Genomic DNA, 19,901 nt, shown 5'->3' on the forward strand with positions numbered 1-19,901 from the left:
AGAGTCTGTTATCTCATTTTGTAGCTTGCTGTCGACTGGAAAAGTAGAGAGAAAATCAAGTTAGAGATGAAGTGCTGAGATTGTTAGTGGCTAAAGTGTTAAGTAATAATTGATGGGATACAGTATCAAATGCTTTAGACATGTCAAGGAATATAGTAGAGACAAGTTGACCATAATTTTTGTGGAGGGTAATATAGTTTGTAAGATAATAAGGGCTGTACATGCGATGTGTTTTAGGCAGAAACTATGGTGTGAGTTGAATAGGAGGTTATTTGTAATAAAATAATCCAAAAGCTGGCTACAGATGCATTTTTTCTAAGATTTTTGCAAGAGGTGAGGGAATGGCTATAGGTCTATAGTTTGAGAAGCCTTTTGATGGGTCACCTTTGTGTAATGGGATGACATGAGATATTTAGGGGAACATATTGATCTGAGATGAAGCAGTTGATTAGGACTGATACGAGATAGGCAATAAATGTGGCAGCAATTTTTAAAAAGTCGCTAGTGAGTCGATCAGCAGATAGCTGCTAGGTTTTATTTTTGAAAGGAGTTTTTTTGATGTAGTTGGTTTTAATGGAATTAAATGAGAAAATGCTGGGAATGGAGTTTGTAGCGGTAGGGACTGTAAGTGGGGGGTTGGGTTTGTTTTTTAAGAGTGAGGTAATGGAAGAGATGAAGTGAAAATTAAATTGAGATGCTAGACATTCAGAGGTATTTGTGTATGGTAGAGGTTTTGCCAGGGTTTAGGAAGTACCTAATGTTTTGCCAGGATTTTTGTGAGATAGTGTTGTACTTCTGCTGACAGGTTTGGAAATATGATTTTTTTGTCTTCACTGATTTGTTTCTTGGCTCAGTTCCTAAGTACTTGATAGGAGGTAAGGTTTTCTGGATTTTTTATGGTTTGGTTTATAAATCAGGCTGTGTCTCTTCATTTAAGAAGAGATTTGGGGTCTTTTGTTATCCAAGGTAGTTATCTGGATTTACAATGTATTTTTCTGGTGGGAGTAAGACTAATTAGAATGTTGAGGAAGGTATCATTGAAATCTTTTACAACTAGGTCCAGCTGGAGGGTTTTTAGAGGTGTCCAGTTACAGTGCTGCAATAGGGAATTAATGTTTTTTGTGAATGTGTTTGTATAAAACATTGCAGAGGGGAGTGGAGTCATTTCCTTAAAAGGAAAGTTGGAGAATGATCATGGAGAAAAATCAGGAAGGCAGCCAGCTTGGTGACAATGTTTGGGTTTATTGATTAGAATCCAGTCAGTAATGCATTCTTTTTTAGAGTGCTTATCAATTCTAGTGGAGGAGTTAATAATTTGACAAATGTCATATAGAGTTATAAAGTTGGAATGGTTGTCAGAAGAGCAGGATAGACAATCAAAATTGAAGTTACCTAACACAATAGTTTCTTGGTTAAAAGTGGAGGATTTCCAGGATAGCAGACTTTCAAAGATAGGTAGGCTGTTGCTTGGGGGTAGGTAGGAGACAGTAATAATTATGGGTTTATGTGGGTTTACCTCAAGCCAGGTGGTTAGAATTTCTGCATATATGCCAGCAACAGCTGCTAATTCCCACACCCCCTGGTCAGCTCATACAGGTACCCAAGCCAGTAATCGAACTTATGTCACTTACATTATAGTCAGTGATTTAACCATCTTTGTCATGGAGCTGGTAGTAGAGAAATTTCTTTTTGAATTTATCTAGTTTCATAAGTCAGGAAGAGGATTCTTTTATACCCTGTATTTTTGTCAGATCTATATAAGCTGCGGTGGTGCAGCGGTAATGTTGTCGCCTCACAGCAAAAGGTTCTCCCATTCGATTCTCGGTTAGAGCACCTTCTGTGTGGAGTCTGCATGTCCTCCCCATGGTCTAATAGCATTCGAAAGATATGCATGAATGGTCGTGTCTTCGTTGAAGGTTGGGCATTGAGCTGGCACCTCGGCACCATGAAAATCTACTGCCAATCATTAGCGGACCGGAGTTCTGCTGTGGCGACCCCTAACCGAGAAAAGCCGAAAGAAGAACAATGACAACATTTTTGTCAGATCCCGCTTGAAGTGTTTTCTTATCAATGAAGCACTCTGTGCTTAGTATCACAGCTCTTTGTAATTGAGTCCCTGTTTCAACAGCTTACCAAGAATTCAAACTGTTCATATAAAAAAGCTGGCAAAAGAACAAATTATGGTGTGAGAGGGGATTCATTAAGAGAAGTACTGAAAGGTAATTTTTATCTATAGGCTTCTTACATCTGGAAATGTGCATCACCGAGAAAAATGACAGCTAAATCCAAAAATAAAACAGATTTAATTTTAGATATTGGCAAGAAATCTGTCCTTTTAAACTTGTAGGTAGAGTTGTTAATTCTCCAGAAGCATTTATCTCTTATTAAAAACACAGCACATACAAAGTATTCATAAACCAAGAAAAAGCCCACAAGCTAATTAACTACTTTCTTACTGCTTTATCTGAATAAGTCTTAATACAAGCAAGATAATGTGCAAGAATCAATAGACAATCAATAAAAAAGTTTCTGTGTGACTTACCAAAAATTATATGCAGGAAAAAAAGGACAAATGTTCTGAAAAATAATAAAAGAACTCTAATAGTAGCAATATACTATGCAATAGCAGATAAAAAGTCAATAAAATATTTCTAAGTGATGTACCAAAAATTGTCTATATATATATATATATATATATATATATATATATATATATATATATATATATATATATATATATATGTAGACAATTTTTCAGTATTCAAAAAATCAGTAACTCTAAATTACGAAGTGTAATAAAGAAAAAAAAACACATAGTTTCTGCAGGGAAGCAAGCCCCACCAAACCTCCACACCTCTCCTACTTAAATATAGCAACTCCGAGATCATACTACAGTGGGGAAAAGGGAAATCTCTCATTCTTTGCTGTGTGCAGAAGTGCAGAACAGGAGATCTCCCATTTTCTCGCTATAGTGCGATCACAGAGATAGTATATTTAAGTAGGGAGGGTGCAGGGGGTCTTATGCGTTTGGGTTTTTTTTTATTTCACTTCCTAATTTCAAGTTACTGAAACCTTGATCATATGGTCTCGACCATATGAAGTTTGAGTTTTCAGTAATTCGATATTGTGAGGTGGAACCATATATCTATATAAATAAAAATGTAAATGTTCGTTTGTTCAAAATCTTAAATCTCCGAAAGTTCTTCACCGATTGCTTTGAAATTTTCACACAATGTTGCATTCGAATACGCGCGTGTTTTATATACCTACTATTATATAGATGTCATACTTTGCATTTGAGTACGCGTGTGTTTTTATATACCTACTATGGATTCTATATATTTGTATACAAATATGCAATTTTATATGTTTTTGTTATAACTTTCTTTCTTCTTTTTCAGTGCAATCGATTTGCTTTAGTTCATCCAAATAATGCCTCGGAGAAGATCAAACTTAGGTCGTCGTACTAGTGGAGCGGAAGCAGTGTGATGAGTAATTGCAAATCAAACTGAGAAAGAACGGGCATCAGCAAATGAGCGAAACCGACAAAGAATGGCTCAAATATGTGCCGAGAAAGCAGCAGAACGAAGTGCAGCCAGACTTGAGGATGCACGGTTGCGAGCAAGGCGATCACGTTCTGCAGCTTCAGATCTGCTTTGTTCTCAACAGAATGAATGTGACAGGCTGAGAGTGGCTGAAAGACGTCAATAAGAAACAGCAGATCAGTGTCAAACATGACTCCATGCTCAGCAATCATGCGATTACAATCGCCTTGCATTCCGGTACAACCCAGCTGATGATTATAGTTTGAGCCGGCATGTTCTCATCGGCACTATGACTGAAGTGTGCCCTTATTGCAAGGCTCTGAAATTTAATGGAGAAACGAAAGGAATGTGTTGCACCGCTGGAAAAATTAAACTGCCTCAACTTGGAGAACTGCCAGAGCCATTAAAAACTTTGCATGCCGGATATACTGCCGAATCAAATTATTTCCTGTCTAACATCAGGAAATACAACTCATGCTTCCAAATGACGTCGTTCGGTGCAGAAATCGTAACAGCTCAATTCATGCCAACTTTCAAAGTGAAAGGACAAATTTATCATAAAGCCAGCTCCCTGCTTCCGTTCCCAGATGGTCAACATAAATTCCTACAAATGTATTTCATCGGTGATGGCAATGATGAATTGAATGCACGCTGCGGAATTTCTACCGGCATACAAAGGTCCATCGTTTCCCAACTGCAAGATCTTCTTCACGAAAAAAACTATTTTGTGCGTTTGTTCAAAACAGCAATTGACATGATGCCATCTGATACACACAAGATTGTTATTCATGCTGACAAAATGCCTGCTGGAGAACATGTGTGAAGATTCAATGCTCCAACTATAGACAAAGTGGCAATTGTTATAGTCGGAGATCAATTCCAACCTAGAGATATTGTTCTTCATCGGAGAAACGATCAATTGACAACCATTGCAGAAACCCATTGATGCTACGATGACCTGCAATCTCCAATCATTTTTTGGGATGGTGCTGATGGATATCACTTCAACGTTAAGATGATAAATCCAGTCAGTGGCGAAGAAACAAATATGAAATGCAGCGCAATGAACTATTATTCATACCGATTTATGATTCGAGAGAATGAAGACAATCACATTTTGAAATGCCGTCAATTGTTTAACCAAGACATCGTAGATATGTATGCAAAAATCGAAACAGAACGTTTGATATTCATCCGTTTGAATCAGACCAAGCTTCGCTCTGAAGAATACGTTCATTTGCGAGATGCAGTTGTAAATGATGGCAATGCAACTAACATTGGAAGACTAATGATTTTGCCATCTTCATATACAGGCAGTCCACGTCATATGAATGAGTACGCTCAAGATGCAATTGCATATGTTCGTCACTACAGGCGTCCAGAACTATTCATTACATTCACATTAGTGCATTTGTTCAAAACAGCAATTGACATGATGCCATCTGATACACACAAGATTGTTATTCATGCTGACAAAACGCCTGCTGGAGAACGTGTAAAGATTCAATGCTCCAACTATAGATGACATGGCAATTGTTATAGTCGGAGATCAATTCCAACCTAGAGATATTGTTCTTCATCGGAGAAACGATCAATTGACAACAGTTGCAGAAAAGTACAGTTTTGTACCTACCATAAATGTAGATGTTCAAGTGTGCACCCTGCTGCAGTCATCACACTTGGGTTATCCTGTCGTCAGGCGGTCCCGCAGTTGGCCTGAATTCCAAGGTCTTGGTCCGGCATCGGTTGATGTTGCTTCTTCCCTGACGTCAGTGTGCCAGGGGTATATATGATGCATCCAACGCCATTTTCTTCAGTTTTTCTTGCCCCAGATGTCAGGTGCCCCCAAAAAGGTGATCAGTAATTAGTACCAATCTAAAAAGTTTAGCACAAGAACAACATCCCTCCAGCTGTAAGCAAATACATCACAAAGGTATTGTAAAGCTTTAGTTAGTTAGGTCAGAGGGGATGGAGGGAGGGTAACCTGGACTGCAGCAGGGTGTACACTCGAACATCTACATTTATGGTAGGTACAAAACTGTACTATGTTCATCGTGTTACCCTGCTGCAGTCATCACACTTGGGTAGAATCCCAAACCTAAGGATGTGAGGTGGAGTCAAACAGGGTTAGAGGAGGCTAGAAGGCCCTGCAGAAATCCAGTGGCGAAGCCAGCTCTAGTCTTAGAGTAAAGTGTTATGTGGTAGTGTTTGGTGAAGGTGTGTACTGAACTTCAAGTTGCAGCTTCCAAAATATCCTTGGTTGGCACCCCCCTTTAGGAAGGCTGTAGATGTAGCTGCTGCCCTGGTAGAGTGGGGCTTTATGGTAGCAGGAACTGGTTTTCCATGATGGGTATAGCAAAAATGAATGCAATGTCCTATCCATTTGGAAATGGTCTGTTTTGATATAGCCTTCCCTTGTGAAGCTGCAGCATAGGATACAAAGAGCTGGTCAGATTTTCTGAAGACCTTAGTTTTATCCAAGTAATACCGTAGTTGCCTGTGAATGTCCAAGGAGTGCAGGAGTCTTTCTCTTTTGTTCTGTGGATATGGAAAGAAGGTGGGTAAGTGGATGGTTTGATTTAGAGCCACACTGGATACCACCTTAGGCATGAAGGAGGGATTAGTTCGTAGAGAAACTCTGTCTTGATGGAAAATGAGGAAAGACTCAACTGCTTTTAGAGCCTGAAGCTCTGAGACCCTTCTGGCTGAAGTTATTGCTAGCAGCAGGGAAGTCTTCCATGATATAAACTTTAGATCAGCAGAGAAAGCTGGTTCAAAAGGAGGTAGCGTAAGTTTTTCCAGAACGAAGTTCAGGTCCCAGGTTGGTGTAGGTGCTCTCCTGGGGGGCCTAATGTTTTTGGCCCCTCTGAGAAACTGCCTTAGAAGCGGATGTGAAAATAAGGGAGGATCCGTGTTGTAGTGGGCTGAAATAGCTGAGGCATGGATTTTAATAGATGAAAAGGAAAGTCCTTTGTGCAACATCTCAGTTAAATACTGTAGAATCTGAGGTATGTGAGAGTGAAGGGTATTCTGGCCTTTAGCTTGGTTCCAGGCGCAAAACCTTTTCCATTTGTCCGAGTAGGCCTTCCTGGTGCTGGGCCTCCTAGCTTCCAGAATAACATCCATAACTGCTTGAGGAAGAGGAGCTGGCTGGTTGCTTAGGTGATTTGCCATGCAGCCAAATTTAAGGTTTTGAGCTGGCTGTGTAGAATCTGATTGTCTTGCTGTGTGAGCAAATGAGCAATTTGTGGTAAAATCCAAGGTGTGCCCTGGGCCATATTCCTTAGTAGTGGGTACCAGTGCTGGCGTGGCCAGTTTGGGGCTATGAGTATCATTCTGGGTCTCTCCCTCCTGACTTTCAGTAGCACCTTTGTGAGAAGGGGCAATGGAGGGAAGGCATATACTGTCAGGTTTTTCCAACTGAATGAGAGTGCATCCACTTTCCAAGCTTGATGGTGGAGCGTCCTTGTACAAAATTTTGTTAGCTGATAGATTTGGGGGCTGGCAAACAGGTCTATGTCTGGGTAGCCCCATTTTTGAGTTATCATTGCAAATACTTGTGGATCCAGTTTCCACTCGTGGGGATCCATGATGTTTCTGCTGAGGTCGTCTGCTAATGTGTTCTTTTTTCCTGGCAGGAATTGAGCTTGTAGATGAACTTGGTAAGCCAGTGCTGTGTTCCACAAGTTTATTGCTTGCCTGCATAGAGGGTAGGAGTGTGTACCCCCTTGTTTGTTTATGTACCACATTACTGTGGTGTTGTCCATCCTTATTGTAAGCTGTCCTCGATGCAAGAGGTTCTTGAAGGCTGTCAGGGCATTCTGTACAGCTAGCATTTCTTTTTGATTGATGTGCAGATAGGTTCATAGGTTCATACTAGGCTATCTGCCCGAGGGCATTTACAAGCCTAGCCCATAGTTTTGTGGCTTACGCCACCCCTTTAGTATGGGGAACTATACCCATTATTTTGCTGTGCCTCTGTCGAGCAGTGACACTGAGGTAATCCCTGGGGTATATCTGCGATCTCCCATCCATTGGTCAAGATTTCTCTTGAACAAGGCCAGCGAGGTGCTCTGCCTCACATATACCGGGATTTTATTCCACAGCATAGGAGTCTTTGGGTGATGAATCTATCCTCCAGCACATCCTATTAATAGCCGTGTCGAGGTTTAAGTCTCCGCCTTGTGGCTCTGACGGATCTAGATTTTTGAGGTGAAGCATATTCATCAAATCTGGGTTTGACATGGCCTTGTATGTTAGACAAAGGTCACCTCTGAGCAAGCTGCGACTGAATAGAGCTGGAGTTCTTTCAGTCGGGCAGCATAGGACAGATGTTTGAGACCCTTTATCCTTTTGGTGAGGAACTTTTGAGGCCTCTCCAGCTGCTGCAAGTGTCGGGTCAGATACATTCCGAATGGGGCATTGTACTCAATCATTGGTCTGATGAGTGATGAGTATAGGGAGACTATGACCTCCCTTGATCTAGATGAGAATCCCTTCATGATAAGGTGGGCAATGTAGAAGGTCTTCCTAACTACTTTAGCTACATGGGTGTCGAATGACAGACTACTATCAACCTGGGTCCCCAGGTCCCCTGATAACTTCTTCTGTGCTCAGTAGATTGCCACCTATTTGGTAGCTAGGGGTAACCTTGTTTTTCCCGAAGGGTATGACTATGCATTTTTTGGCATTTAACTTTAGGCCATGGCTCTGGCACCAGTTATCCGTTTCTGTGAGACCCTTCTGAAGGATATCTGTGTCAGATGTGTTTTCTACTATGGTGCCCAGTTTGCAGTCATCTGCAAACGTTGTCAGCTATAACCCTCCTGTGTTTGCTTGTACTTCGGAAAAGTAGATGCCAAACAAGAGTGGGCCCAGGACTGAGCCCTGTGGTACACCACTTGTGACAGGCTTTGAGTCTGACATGGCGCCAGCAACTCTGACCCTGTGGGTTCTGTCACTCAGCCAGTTTGCAACCCATCTTGTGATGTATGGGTTAACATTTAAGCTGATGAGTTTTTCAATGATACCCGAGTGGGTATTGTATCAAGGCCTTCGCCAGATCGAGGTAGGCTGTATGGACTGCCTTTCCCTCATCAATGGCTTTGGTGACTGTTTCAAAAAAGTCAACCAAGTTTAGAAGGCATGATCTGCCTTTGACAAAGCCAAACTGGGATGGATCCAAAGTCTGCAAATTCCCTATATCTTTATTTATGAGGTCCATTATGATCCTCTCCATGGCTTTGCAGATAAGGTTTGTCAAGCTAATGGGCCGGTAATTTCCAGGGTCGGTGGAGGCACCGCCTTTGTGAAGTGGGACCACAGTTGCAGTGCGCCACTCCCTGGGTATGTATCCAGAGGTAAGACTATGATTAAACAGCTGTCCTAGCTGTGGGTTTAATTCCTCGTTGAGTTCATGGAGCACACAGCCGGGGACACCATCAGGTCCCATGGATGCTGTGTTTTTTGCTTTGGAGAGAGCAGTTCTCACTTGGGCGTTGGAGATGTTTGGGGCTGCAATCGCATGGTATAGATATCTCTCCTTTGGGGAGGGGAGAAGTTTGCACTGAACCTGTCAGCCAGTATGTTGGCAATGTCTGTAGGATCAGTAATCTTAACATCATTTTGAACTATTTCTGAGCATATCTGGGAGTTTCCTCCCAGGTTTCTAACATAGCTAAAGAAGGCCTTATGATTGTCTTTTGAGTCTTTAGCTATTTTTCTCTCAAAATTTGCTTTGGATGATTTTATGAGAGCTCTTAGTTTTTTACTTATAGTGATCAAGGGTGTCTTACCTTTTAAGGATTTTGCTCTATCTTGTAGTAGCTTCCTCCTTTTGTTGTAGAGTTTGTTTATGACTGGGGTCCACCAGACCGGACGCTTACCTTTGGTACAAAGAGTCTTTGTTTTGCTTGGGATTGCCTTATCCATGCAGTCCTGCAGGTGCTGGTAGAAGGCATCTGTAAGTGATTCAGCGGCTTGAGTACTGTTTTCCGCCAGCTCGGGGGCCTTAAAGGAGACCACACTAGTCTTTAGAAGTGTGAAGTCAGCTTTCGAGAAGTTCTTTACTGTGGTCTTTTTTATTTCAGGTGGGGGTGGGATGAGGACCTCCAGCGAGATTAGTTTGTGATCTGATCTCACCAGTGAGGGGTATACTTCCGGTGTTGAACATTGTGCTCCCATGTTCGTGATGATGAGATCAAGTATGTTTTCTCCTCTTGTGGGGATGGTGACTAGTTGTTCCATGGCATTTGAGTTTATGAATTCCAGGAATTTTTGGGCTAGGGTGTTTGGGCTTGGGTAGTGTCCCCAGTCTATATTAGGTAATTGAAGTCACCTAGTATGATGGTGTTTGGTGATACATTTATTCCTCTAGTGTTTTCAGGAAGGCCATGTGAGGTTCCTGAGTTTGTGAGGGTGGCCTGTAACATGCTACAATTTGCAGAGCAGTCTTGCCTATGGTTAATTGCACCTGGATGGTCTCCGATGCATCGTGCGTTGCCACCAGTCTTGAGGTGTGGGTGTCCTTGATGAATATGGATACCCCCCCCCCTTTCTTGGTATTGTCCGGATTTTGGGGCCGGAACGCATGATAAGAGGTAAAACCTGATAGTGCTGGGGTGCTCTCTGGAGCCTTGAACCAGGTTTCTGTCACTGCACAGACATCGATGTTCTCCATACTGAGAAGGGCCTCGAGTGCGTGCATTTTGAGATTTAGACTTCTGGCATTGAGCAGCATTACCCTTAGTTTTTTTCCTTTTTTGTGTTCTAGGGTGGTAGGTTTAGAATTTGAGCCTTGGTTCCTTTGATCTGCAGTCCATATGCCTTGAATGCACTGTCCTGCCATGTGTGCCCCCCAGGCATAGTCTGATGCATCTGTTGTCATAGTTTGCCTGGCTGGGGGCAAGGTGAAAGGCTGACCCTTGTTGAGGTGACATACCTGTAACCACCATAGAAACTCTTGTTGAAGGCATGGAATGAGAGATATCATTGTGTCCAAGCTGTGGCTGTGTTGAGACCATACGCTTTTTAGGTACCACTGTAATTTTCTCATATGCAGCTTTGCAAATGGTATTAGTAGTATGCAAGATGCCATGAAGCCCAATGCCTGCAGAATTTTTCTTGCAGGGAGTTGGGTCTTTGTTGCCATTGTTTTGAAATATTGAGTCAGTTGTAGTTGTTTGTCTGGCATCAGATAAGCGTTCTGGGCCATTGTATTCAAGCTGGCACCCAGGAATGTCATATTTTGTGAGGGTACTAGTTTTGATTTATTTTTATTTACTGTGTACCCTAGGCAACTTAGAAGATGTTTTACAAAAGCCAGATGCTGTAAGAGGATGTCCTTGCTTTCTGCTTGGATGAGGCAGTCGTCCAGGTATGGGTATATTTGAATTCCTCTTTGTCTGCAGTATGCAATTACTGGTGCCAGGCATTTTGTGAAAACCTTGGGCGCAGTGGATAAGCCAAAGGGCAGTGCAGAGAATTCATAATGGGTTGAACCTGCAATGAAACAGAGGTATCTTCTGCAATTTTGTCTGATAGGGACATGCAGGTATGCCTCCTTGAGGTCCAACGTTACTAGCCATGCTTTCTTGCCCAACATGGGAAGAAGCTGCTGTAGTGTTAGCATCTTGAATTTGGGTATTTGTAAAAAGGTGTTTAGAATTGAAAGGTCCAGAATTGGTCTCCAGGCTTTGTCCTTTCTGGGGACTAGAAAGAGTCTTGAGTAAAATCCTTGGCCTTGCTCCCGTGTAGGTACCAGTTGAATGGCTCTCATGTCCATGAGAGCTGTAATTTGTTTTTGTGCCTCTGCCCATTGATTTTGTGGCAGGTTTGGCATTCCTTTTTTCATTGGCAAGGTGTGGAAATGGAATCTGTATCCTTGTGAAATTATGTCTAGGACCCATTTGTCCTTTGTGACGATGCACCAGTTGTCTGAAAAAAGTGCTAATTTTCCTCCCAAGGGAGCTGCCAAGAGAGTTTTGCTTGGCCATATGAGGTTTAAGTCATTGTGTTTGCCTTCTAGTAGAGTGGGGCCTGTCTTCTCCTCCCTTCTGTGTTGTAGTGCCCCATTGTCGAGGTTTGTAGTGGGTTTGTGGTTGTCCTCTGCCTCTTGGGCGTCTGTATTTACCCCTCTGAGGTCTGTCAGTAGCTGGAAAGGACCAATATTTGTTGGCCAATTTCTGCTGAAGCGAGGGGGCCGAACCTGTAAGAAATCTTTGACCGTCTGCATAGATTTTGCCTTATCCTCCATTTTATTTAAGACTTCTTTTGCTTTAACTCCAAACAGGACATCCTGCTGTAAGGGAGCATCTAGAAGCTTTGCTTTAACATGATCAGGCAGAGTTTGTTCCTTTAACCAAGCATGCCTACGTATAACAGACCCAGTAACAGCTGCTCTACAGGAAGCTTCCAAGGAATCAAATCCACATTGTAAAGTATGTTTGCCCACCTGTTCAGCTGCATGCAACAGATCCTGCATTTCCTTCATTTCAGATTGTTGAGGGTGTGTGCTCATTTTATGTCTTATTTGAGACATTAGAAATTGCTGGTATTTTAGCATGTGAAATTGACAATTTAGTGTTCACATAGCTAGAGTGGCTGAGGTGTAAACCTTTTCCCTCCACCTGTCTAGTGCTCTGGAGTCCCTTTCAGAGGGTACAGGATTTTTTGCCATAGAAGCCTTAGCCCCTTTGGGACCCTGGGAGATCTGGTTCAGTGACAGGGCTTTTATAAAGGAATTTGTGGGAGTCAGGCACTCTATAATATCTGTCTGGTTTGGCTGGAGCAGGAGGCACAGAATCTGGATTTAAACTAGATTCTAAGTAAACATCATCCACAATGTCTAAAACTGGGGGGATAGCAAGTGGTCTATGCTGGGGGAGTAAAAGAAACTCTCTGAGCCTTTTCTTTGAGTCAGAGTAATCCTGACCTTCCCAGTGAAAATGTTCCCTCATAGTGTGTAAACTTTCCCCAAAGGAGTAGTCTTCAGGGGGAGAAGCTGAGGGAATGGAATCCTCAGCATCAGAATCTTCATAAGGGTGAAAGGAGTAATCTTGTTCCTCAGAGTAGCCTGAGGAAATAGACACTTGATCAGAGGAGGCATAATCTTCCTCTTGTCTAGGCCTTTTGTCGGGGGGGGGGTTGGGAACCCCTGATTAAAGAGATCAAATCTTCAGCCATTTTAAGCATCTGTTTCATAGGCATGGGGCCTTGAACTGGAGACTGAAGTGCAGTCTTTTTTGGTTTAAGAGGAGTCTTAAACTTAGGATACGTTTTTATGGTGAGCGTCGTCGGTCTGAAGACACCTTCAGAAACCGAAGGTTTTTCTGCAACACCGGCTTCTCTTTCTGCAATGTCGTCAGTAGGGCCTAAAGAAAATGGCTGCGTCGGCCTAGAACTCTCAGCCAAAGGATCCAAAGCGATCTCGGGTTCCAATTCTGCGGTAGCCAGGGGCTGTGTAGGTGCCTCACTGAAAACCAGTGAACCGGAGACCGGCCCAGCCGAGGCCTCGGAGTCTGGCTTGGGTCTAGGCTGCCTGTCCTTATCTTTGCATTTTTTGTGCACGCCAGTAGTCGGTTGCTCCGACAGCATGGTGTAATTAAATTTTCTACCGAAGTAGTGTCGTGTGAAATCAAAGCGTCGTTTTATAGTACGCTTATTGAACCTAGCACAAAAGCGACAACCAGTGACGTCTGGTCTGGGCCTAGGCAAGGTATACAATAAGAATGAAAATCCTTATGAGATATTTGCTTCCCACAAGAAATACAATTGTTAACTTTTTCTGACATCGGTCTGAGGCAAGAAAAGTTTCCCCAATGGGGTACTTAGCTTTATTGAAGACTTCGGATCTGAAATTCGACTTTGAAAATCTCAGGAGTTGGCCGACCGGCACTTGCGAACTGCTTCTGCTTTGGGCACCGCGTGGCAAGAAAGACTGGAGAAAATGGTGTCTGATGCATCATATATACCCCTGGCGCACTGACATCAAGGAAGAAGCAACAGCAACCGACGCTGGACCAAGACTTTGGAATTTAGGCTGACTGCGGGACCGCCTGATGACAGGATAACCCAAGTGTGATGACTGCAGCAGGGAACACGATGAACATCTCATTGATGCTACGATGACCTGCAATATCCAATCATTTTTTGGGATGGTGCCGATGGATATCACTTCAACGTTAAGATGATAAATCCAGTCAGTGGCGAAGAAACAAATATGAAATGCAGCGCAATGAACTATTATTCATACCGATTAATGATTCAAGAGAATGAAGACAATCACATTTTGAAATGCCGTCAATTATTTCACCAATACATCGTAGATATATATGCAAAAATCAAAACAGAACGTTTGATATTCATCCGTTTGAATCAGTCCAAGCTTTGCTCTGAAGAATACATTAATTTGCGAGATGCAGTTGTAAATGATGGCAATACAACTAACATTGGAAGACTAATGATTTTGCCATCTTCATATACAGGCAGTCCACGTCATATGCATGAGTACGCTCAAGATGCAATTGCGTATGTTCGTCACTACGGGCGTCCAGAACTATTCATTACATTCACATGCAACCCAGCTTGGGATGATATACAACAGCTCTTACTTCCTGGGCAATCGCCGGTGGATAGGCATGACATCACAGCACATGTTTTCAGACAGAAGCTGAAATCACTGATGGATTTCATGGTAAAACATGAAGTGTTTGGCTCTGTGTGCTGCTGGATGTACTCAGTGGAATGGCAAAAGAGAGGATTGCCACACGCACATATACTAATCTGGCTCTATAACAAAATCACTTCAAACAAAATCGATGATGTAATATGCGCTGAAATACCCTATGCCAACATCGATAAGGATTTGCATGAAGTTGTGACAAAAAATATGATACATGGACCTTGCGGTACACTGAATCCAAATTCACTATGCATGATAGAAGGAAAATGCTTTAAGCGATGTCCTCGAGCATTAGTATCCAACACAGTTACAGGAAACGATGGATATCCTTTATACAGAAGAAGATCAGCAGAAGATGGCGGTAAATTAGCAAACATACAAATGCGAAATTGTGACATCGAAGTAGACAACCGGTGGGTTGTTCCATATTCGCCTTTGCTATCAAAAACATACAAAGCACACATAAACGTGGAATACTGTAACTCCGTTAAATCGATCAAATACATTTGTAAGTACTTAAATAAAGGCAGCGACATGGCAGTTTTTGGTATTCAACCAGAAAGAAGTGATAGGAATGCGGTCATACATATCGATAAAATCGCACAATATCAAGCTGGAAGATACATCAGCAGCAATGAAGCTGAATGGCGAATTCTTTCATTTCCCATACATGAATGAAGTCCAGCTGTTGTTCACTTAGCAGTACATCTAGAAAATGGACAATGCGTTTATTTCACAGCTGCAAATGTGCAACAAATAGCCCTGAATCCACCAGCTACAACGTTAACTGCTTTCTTCACGTTATGTCAAAATGACGCGTTTGCGAAAACACTGCTGTATTCGGATATGCCTACGTATTACACATGGAATGCAAGTAGAAAATCATTTGAATGACGCAAACGAGGAGAGCGAGTCGACGGACAACCTGGCATATTCAAAGAAACTACGATAGGCAGACTGTACACCGTGCATCCCAATCAAGATGAATGCTTCTTTCTTCGCATGCTGTTGGTAAATGTGCCCGGTCCAACGTCTTTCCTGCAACTGAGAATTGTCAATGGCATTACACATGCCACTTTCCGCAGTGCATGTCAAGCTCTGAATTTATTGGAGAACGACTGACACTGGAATGTATGCATTAGTGACGCGTGCAATATGTCACATCCAAATAAAATTCATGCATTGTTTGCAATCATTTTGACTGCCTGCTCTCCTTCATCTCCAACAGAGTTATGGAAGAAATATAAATCGCACATGGCTGAAAATATTTTCCGTCAAATATGCAAGGAAAATTCAAATATGAACATGAATTTCACAGCAAAAATCTACAACGAAGCGTTGATAATGATTGAAGATTTGTGCTTAGAAATCGTGAACAAAGTTCTCAATCAATTGGGAATGCCATCACCGAATCGATCTGCTGCTGCTTCGTTCGATGTAGAATTGCGTCGTGAACAAAATTACAACACAGGTGATCTTTTGTCATATGTGCAATCAAATATTCCTAAGCTAATGCTTGAGCAAAAAGGCATTTACTATCAAATAATGCAAACTGTCAATAACGGGGTTGGAGAAATCTTCTTCTTAGATGCGCTAGGAGGAACTGGTAAAACGTTCCTAATTACATTGATTCTGGCAGCAATTCGATCCCAAAATGGCATAGCATTGCTCTTGCATTGTCCAGAATAGCTGCGACATTGCTACCAGGTGGAAGAACTGCTCATTCCACTTTGAAATTGCCATTGAACATGCAATTCATTGAAACTCCCATGTGCAACATTTCCAAAGCATCCGGCATGGGAAAAGTATTGCAGAAATGCAAACTTATCGTTTGGGATGAATGCACAATGGCGCACAAAAAATCGCTCGAGGCTTTTGATCGATCATTGCAAGATGTGAGTGGAAACATCAGACCATTTGGGAATGCATTAATATTGCTTGCAGGAGATTTCAGGCAAGCATTACCTGTACTTCCTCGATCGACACCAGCAGACAAAATAAATGCTTGCCTGAAATACTCTACTTTGTGGCGACATGTAAAGACATTAAAATTAACTACAAATATGCATGTCCAGCTGCAAAACGATCAATCAGCTGAGATATTCTCATATCAATTGCTGGAAATTGGGAATGGATAGGTGCCAGTTGATCTGACCTCAGGACAAATTTCATTGCCTCATAACTTCTGCAATTTAGTGATATCAAAAGAAGAATTGGTTGAAAAAGTATTTCCCAATATTCAAACCAATTATAAGAATCATGATTGGCTGACTGAACGAGCTATTCTTGCGGCCAAGAACAAAGACGTATACGAACTTAACAATATTATTCAGTCTAACATTCAAAGCGAGGCAGTCACATACAAGTCCATCGACACTGTTGTGGAAGCAGATGAAGCGGTTAATTATCCAACAGAATTTTTGAATTCACTCAATCTGCCAGGGATGCCACTGCACGTACTGCAATTGAAAATCGGCGTGCCAATTATCATGTTGCGAAATATCAACCAGCCAAAGCTTTGCAACGGCACGCAGCTTGCAGTAAAAAAATTTTTGAGCAACGTCATAGAAGCAACAATCTTGACAGGACCTTTCAAAGGTGAAGATGTCCTCATTCCTCGCATTCCTATGATTCCAACGGATATGCCATTTCAATTTAAGAGATTGCAATTCCCAATTCGATTGGCGTTTGCAATCACCATCAACAAAGCTCAGGACCAATCTTTAGAATTGTACAGTTTAGATCTACACATGGATTGCTTCTCACATGGACAATTCTATGTTGCATGTTCTAGAATCGGCAAACCAGACAATCTCTATATCTGCACAGACAATGGTACAACAAAAAATATTGCATACCCACAAGCATTGTGAAATTAAACATATTAGAAACGTGCGCTTTCTCTTTTCTTTCTTTTCCATTTAACCAGACTGAGCCACAGCAACGCGTGGCATACAGTGTATGTATATATATATATATATATATATATATATATATATATATATATATATATATATACATATACATATATATATATAGAGAGAGAGAGACAGGCATATATTAAAACCACAAGATGTAAATGTGAAATTCTAACATTTTTTGCAAAAAAAAAAAAAAAAAATCTACAGAACTTTTGTACAGCAAAATGAATGCTATAAAATTTTTCAAATATATTTTGTCTCTATTATGAGTCAAGAAAAATAAAAAAATAAATAAATAACCAGGCAAATCTCCAGTTGAGAATGGCTCATTGTCCAGTTCTCCAGAGCACTTTTAAATTATATTATGCCCTCTTTTTCTTAGGCTACAGATGTTGCAATGTATTACTTTAATGATACATAATGAAAAAAGTGAAAAACAGACCATACAGCGAAGACTGTAATCCAGACAAAACAGTCAAACCAGCGGAACAGGAGTGAATGTCCAAAAAGTTTTATTGATAAAATATCACAAGCGCTTTCACCCTAATGCAATTGTAGGGTTTTTTCAAGTGCAAGAACAGTAAAAATGTGTCAATTAGCTGTTATAAATACCCCGGTTCAAAAAAAGGCGCCAAAAAGAACCATTTTCACAAAATTTAAAGTGAAAGTACATGTTCCAAAATTCAAACTTTTCGTACCATCAACCACAAAGCAACCCAGCACAATCCCACCAGGTTGCCACGAGTGTAATTAAAAATAAAAATAAAAACAAGAATCAGAATAAGAATATCCACTCATATTTTAAAAAAACAAATATAAAGATGTATAAAACAAAACCGAGAATTGTACGAATCATTAAAAAACTGTTATAATGCAAACTGCTTATAACATTATAAAAATCTCAATTTTAATGTTGTACGTTCTCTACCTTTTTTATTAAAAAAGGCTTAATAGAAATGTAATCATTTAGTCCTGGGGGGTGGGTGGCATTTAATCTTAATTGCCAGCAGGTCTCCCTCCAGCATAACTAATTCTCCCAATCTCCTCCTTTAGTGTCAATTAGTACTTGTTCAAGAATTCCAAAATGAAAGCCTGTGTGTTTAGGCTCTATTTGTAAATGCTTACTTAATGCATTGTTTGTGTTTCCTTTTCTAATGTTGTACAGATGCTCATAGATACACTTATTCAAGGCCCTCTCTGATTTCCCTACATAAAAACTTGGACAATCCCTACACAGAGCTAAGTACACAATACCTTTAGTATGAGAATTACCCTTCTTAAAATAAATCTTACTATTGCCATAGTTTTTTAAGGTGATGGGTACTTCAGCCAAAATATGTTTGCAGTACCCACACCTACCACACCTCCTAGTCCCCTTACCTGGTGTTGAGTTCTTGTTGTTACTTTAAAAAACCTTTTTCAAGTTTATTCCTGTTTTAAAAACAAAATTTGGTTCATTACCTACCCTGTGTACTATGTCCTTATTATGTTTTAACATCTTCCAATTTCTCTGGACCAAGTCTTTGACTTCCCTAGTTGTGTTACTGTGCTTTAAAACTAAGGCCCTTTTAAAGGCTTGTTCACCGGTCGCTATGTCAACTGCAGTGGTCTCCAATGTTTTCCCCAAAATAGTGGGATATTTTGTGGCCCGTCCTTTTATAATTTCTTCCACCAGTTGCTTTATTAACCAGTCAGGATAACCCCTTGAACAGAACAGCTCAGAATTAAATCCTGTTTCTACTAAAAAATCGCTCCATTCTGAAGTCATTCTGGCTGCTCTAACCATTTGGCCTTTTACAATACTCCTTTTTTGTTTCCAAGGGTGGTCACTTGTATAGGGAAGATAAGAGTTACTAAAAGTGTTCTTTCTATGAATTCTTGACTTAAGTCCCCCATTAATTTTGTCTAGCCTCACAGCCAAATAGTCAATCCCACTCTGATCAAATTTAAAAGTAAATTTTTAAAAATCAGTAGTGAAATTCAAAAATTCAAGAAAGTCGAAGATGGTATTCACTGGTCCTTCCCAAATGATGAACAAATCATCCAGGAAGTGTCGATACAACTTTATATTTTTCCAAAATTCAGAAGGGAACACAAACTGTAATTCCCATTGAAGGAGAACCAGGTTAGCGTAGATGGGGGCACAAGCAGTCCCAATAGCAACCCCTCTGATCTGTTTAAAAGTTTCTCCCTCAAAATACACAAAGTTGTTTTCCAAAACCATCTTCATAAGTTCTATCAATAGGTCGATGTCATAATTCAAAGTGGACTTTTTTTCTTTCAATAGCAACCAAAAATAGTCTAGACCCTCATCCATTGGAATACAAGTAAACAAGTCGACCACATCAATGGTCAGGAAGTATAATTCACCTTCATATGGTTGCAAGGTTAGACTACGTAGGAAATCCCACGAGTCCTTTAACATGTGCCCATGTTCATTAGGAATGTGCTTGAGTGCATGGTCTACAAAAGATGCTATAGCATAGGTCTTAGACCCTTTTCCGGAAACAATTGGTCTATATGGTGGATCAGTAGTACTTTTATGAATCTTGGGGATACCAAAGAAGGTGGCTAGTTTAGGTTTTTTAATAGTCAACATAGTACCAATCTTTTCATCTATCCTATTGTCAATGACAAATTCTTCAATCGCTAGATCAATTTTTCTATATGAAATATTAATCTCGTTAATAGATATCGGGATGTATACATTAATATCCCCCAAGATGTTCAAAATTTTACCCGAATAGTCAAAGG

This window comes from Protopterus annectens, chromosome 17.part0 (genome assembly GCF_019279795.1).
Source record: "Protopterus annectens isolate FY-2018-M chromosome 17.part0, PAN1.0, whole genome shotgun sequence".
NCBI classification, from domain to species: Eukaryota; Metazoa; Chordata; order Ceratodontiformes; family Protopteridae; genus Protopterus; species Protopterus annectens.